Source organism: Triticum urartu, chromosome 4, assembly GCF_003073215.2.
Source record: "Triticum urartu cultivar G1812 chromosome 4, Tu2.1, whole genome shotgun sequence".
In the NCBI taxonomy this organism is placed as follows: domain Eukaryota; kingdom Viridiplantae; phylum Streptophyta; class Magnoliopsida; order Poales; family Poaceae; genus Triticum; species Triticum urartu.
In genome coordinates this window covers 213996686-214001505 of record NC_053025.1, presented here as the reverse complement: position 1 = coordinate 214001505, position 4820 = coordinate 213996686, and the positions used below count along the sequence as shown (strand labels likewise).

Here is a 4820-nt window from a genome sequence, read left to right as displayed (position 1 = left end):
TAATATTTAGACTGACAATCAGTACCTTAAATAGTATCATCTCTGCCTAATATTTCCTTATTTTGATCTCACCCTGTTCCTCGTGGTCACTATATTTTTGTTTGTTATAGCATTTGGACATATGATATAATGTTCGGTTGCTAACAGAAAGGCACCTCGTTCTTTTCCATAGACAGTAGTATGCACAAAAATTTCTCGCTTCAACCAGCTTGGATTGCCATATTGGTTAGTACAAATGGTATATATTTTTAATAGAACAATCATTTGTGATGGACAATAAGTAAAAAGACTGAAGAGGGTTTGAACCTGCTACTAAAAGGGTGTATAGTGCAAAGCCATCGGAAGCCATGCAAGCATACATCCTGGTAGTTGGCACTCACACTTAGCTTCACCACTCGCAAGTCTCAAGCACATCCATGTTTGACTTATGCCTTCCTATCATATTGGGTGCTCCTCATCTCATCTGCATCCTCCCTTCGCCCAGTACAAAGAAGTGATGGAAGCAGGAAGTGGCGTGGAGGCTCCGAGGCGGTTGGAGATGGCCGGAGAGGAAGTGTCACCCGGAGGCCCGACCTCTCTTCTCTGTTCAGCTCTAGGCGAACCGCCATCCCAACTCCCCTGCCACCGCCACCAGCATGAAGCCCCTGACGTGGTCACTAATAAACAACTCTCGCTTCCTGTCACTATCCTCCCACACTTGCCGCGACGCCATGCAGTGGAATAGCTTCATAGGGTGCCCACGAAAACAATGTCGCGCAGCATCCCCCATCTCATCAGTCCGCCACAGATCCACACACAGGCGGATCTGTCGCTCGCTACCTGGTTTCGTCTTCACTCCCCATCAGTCACCGATGGAATTTTTTGAATTTGTTTCTCATGACTGCTTAGCGCTGCTGGCAGAGGAGAGGACAAGACGACATCCATGGTCGAAGGATAGAGGAAAGATAGAGACATAGGGACGACCGGAGATGTGGACTCGAACATGTAAACGGGCCCGATGTGCTCGCCCAATCAACCACCGCAAACATAGATGGTTTTGTGGAGCAGTGGCTAGTAGCCCAAGAAACGGCTTGCGATCTATGTAATGTGACGGTCAACAACGATGAAGCGTCGTGGAGGCTCGTAGGTCATTTCGTTATATTGTTTCTTAATGGGCGTACAAGGATAAGTTTTTCTTTCGTTGCAAAGCATGATCTATTATCACTATCCGGAATTTTTTTGAGGAAAGGCCATCATGGCTAGATTTATTGAGTAGAAATAACGTTTACATTGTCCACGAGCTCCTTCATCAAATAGTCAGGAGGCTCATCCAACCAACTAAGAGAGTACTTACTATAGAAACTAAACTAGATCATCGATGGCACGCGTTGCTGTGCCCTTCTATTTTTCCGATGGAATGATAGAATTTCTATACATATATTGTCATAAAACATAGTGGCGGAAAAGCATTGAAGTTACATTTGTATAAAGTGCCTATATATTAAACGACTATAAAAGATTCAAGTAGCGCAGTGGTGTGAAAGGACTGAGTTTGTTAAACTTGGGGCTTATTTGAATTTGGCTCAACTTTAGGTCTCTTGTGAGAGGGGATTGGACGGGAGTTTGAGACGTTGCTGGATATTCCTTTTTGTAATTGATCATTATCAAGGCAGCATCATAGATGATTTCCCCTAAAATTGTAAGAAGCTGCATCATTGAAAGCGCAACGCATACACATCATAACAGTGGGCAATGCATTGCCATAACCTTGGATAATTCAGCCCTATAGAGGGGCAGTTTATATAGACTACAATAATAGAGCATTAAAACGTGTTCTTTATGATTTGGTAGTTATACAGAAACACAAAGTAGGCATACTTAGGAGACTGTTAATGTAATACATGAGTATAAGCACTGGCAATTCAGCTTTTCCTGTAGGATGAGGCTAATAGGCAATAGAAAAATCTGTAATTTAGCTACATTGAATTTCTCTCTTGAGATATTTCTCTCTTGAGATCACCAGTTCAGCTTTTCACGACCATGGTGATGTTTCACAATCATTTGTGCCAAACAACATGGAGAGCCAATGCAGGGTTAGTCTGGCTACAACTTACAATCATTTGTGCCAAACAACATGGAGAGCCAATGCAGGGTTAGTCAGGCTACAACTTAATCAGCCTGCAATTGGACAATTTGCCTTCCAAGATGGAACAAGCAGCACAAAATTATAGCAACTAAACTATGTATATACCATATTCAATTAGAAGAATTTCCTCCAGCTAGCAAAATTTCCTTTTTAATATCTACGAACATCGCCGCATATGGAGATTTATCATCTAGGTGTACCACTTCGATACATTATCAGTTGTGCAAATAGTATTTCTCTCCATCAACTTGTATTGTGCTCCTATGTTAGCAATCGAGAAGACAATATCATGGCCGAAGTCCAACTACTAAACATGGCATCTTGTCACTCCCAAGAACAACTATTTTTTCGATATCTAGCCTGGCAGCCTCAAAATTGGCATAAAGAATCACATGGATGAATACCATTTACTAAAGAAATGTAGAATGTAAATCATAATAATTGATAGCCTATGAACCCTTAAAAGAACAAACTTGTTTCTAGCATGGGTATACACATTGAAAAACTTTATATCAGGTAACTCTATATAGCACGGCATCACAATATAAGGATGGTTGAATAAAGAGCCGGATAGAAAATGTCAATATTTTGTCAAAAATACACCCTAAACTGCAGAGTGAACAGAATCGATGAATTGCAGAGTGAAAACAAGTCAAAGGCTTGAAAAGTTGGGTTCTATAATTCTATAGAACGAAGTGGTAGGAAGACATAGTACAGTATGCCAACTAATGGATGACAAAAGACAAATTTAGGCAAGGCAACAATTTCAAAAGACAATATCACATTAAGGATTGTGACCTACAAAACCATCCCCAAACGTACCAATCGATGTCAGTGTGCTCACCATTTGTACAAATAAAGCAAGGTTTGTAGTAAAATTCTGAAGAAAAAAATGCCCAGATTGGTAAAAAAATTGCTCGAACTCCATCCTTTAAAATGGCAAATTTATTTTGATGTTCATCTGCAATAAAAGAATCCGAGCAAGATGCAATTTATCTCTGAAACTAAATAACCGTATGTAGGTACACGTCCAATCACAAAGAACATTAACTTGTGGAATCTACATAATAAACTAAGACCAAATACCTTGTGCAAAAAAGAAAAGACAAAACGTGCAGATGATTTTGCAGATTGCGTGTTCAAGAATGTAGGAAATCTAAGGGGGCTCACTTCCTTCTGAAACAATGAATTCGTCTTCTCTGAGGAGCTGCCGAGAAAGGAATGTATGGTTATACGAGCTGCAATGACGAAGATAAAAGTATTTGCTACATAAGTACTGACGTTGATACCAAGGAAATACTAACCATCAGTATGATTTTGCATCTCAGTTGTGTCTTAATAATTGTCCACATCATTTTTTCCACCATTAACAACTTTTCCAAATGCCGTATGTGGAAGCTGATGGAGCATCACATCCATTTAGAAAAACTGTGCAAAAGAGCATGACAGAGCATTAAGAAACCCTTGCGTATATAGCATCGTGTTTAGTTCATACTTATTCCAAATTAAGTTTTACAATTTAAACCGCAATCTGCCTATGCCCGCGGTTAAAAAATGTACTTATATATAAAAAATTCTTCTAAGACATAGTACTATTGTTTACCACTGAACTACGCAAATAGTGATCTTTTAGGCTTATAGATAGAAGACATACTTCCAATGATGTTTAATAGTAAAGAAATAAGGATTACTTACATTTGGTTATGCACGGCCAACAGGGAGATAACATGCATGCCGCTGCAGCAAATAGAAATCTAACTGCCATCAACACATCTAAAGAAGCCCACTTGAACATGAAAATCTTTTCAAATACCTAGATAATAGATAAATGCATGAACTAAGGTACGATCATGATAATAGTTGGCAACAGGACATGGGTAGATTAAAATCAAAACTCTCTTCTTTTACGACGACATATTGTTCTGCAATTAGCAAACCGCAAGAAGACAATCAATTGCCATCTAATGCTAAAGAACTGTACTGGACCAGGGATGAGTCAGATGAACAAACCTTGCACTCCCAAGATTTGAAATTGCCTGGCTCATCCCCCTGCAGCCCCTCTCCGTTCACCAAGCGACCTGTTGAATTAGGTCTCTGCTATTACAGAAATCCAGTGAAAAAACAAAAGGTGTCAAATAATATACTTGGTGACGTGGTGAGATTGTATTCAGGATGCAAAAGCTACATGATCAGCTAGCAGATTTAATTTACAACACGCAAAGAACCTTTGAGTAATTGAAACAAATTTCAAACTTGTATAACAATCCGACATTAAAGTATTCTTTATTTCTTTACTCAAATCTTGAAGTGTTGGATCATCACAATCAACATATTGGTGAGACACCATCCAAATCATCAAAGGAATCAGGAATATAACAGAGGACAGGAGATGAGAGGTGAGATACCTTACTGCTCGGGGAAGCCGCGGACAGAGGAGAGGAGGAGCAATATCAGCAAGCTTACGCCGGAGAACAGCGCCGTTGGCGAGCTCGGGGGAGGGGGCACCGGCTGCTCCTCCTCGTTCTTGGGGGAGGGGAGGCGAGCGGGAGGAGGGGACGCGCCGAGGTCGGAGGCAGAGGCGAACCAGCAACGGTGAAGGCAAAGAGGAAAGGTCGCCCATCTGCTACGGGCGAGATCCTGTCGATCACCGGATCCTCGCGCACGTCGCCTCGGATCGAGGCCGGATGCCTTGCCT

At 41.1% G+C, this 4820-nt stretch overlaps 1 long non-coding RNA gene across 4 annotated transcripts; it reads right to left on the bottom strand.

Annotated features, from left to right (window-relative positions):
* Positions 1-3038: 3038 nt before the first annotated feature.
* LOC125551324 lies at positions 3039-4814 on the bottom strand. 4 transcript variants are annotated; one of them, XR_007302434.1, is made up of 5 exons: positions 4531-4814; positions 4136-4219; positions 3821-4047; positions 3430-3553; positions 3039-3332 (listed from the first exon to the last, which is right to left on the bottom strand). It is a non-coding gene; the product is annotated as an uncharacterized LOC125551324 (long non-coding RNA). The 4 variants fall into 4 exon arrangements; XR_007302432.1 differs by having other exon boundaries at positions 3821-3938; XR_007302430.1 differs by having other exon boundaries at positions 3821-3862.
* Between the last annotated feature and the right edge of the window lie 6 nt (positions 4815-4820).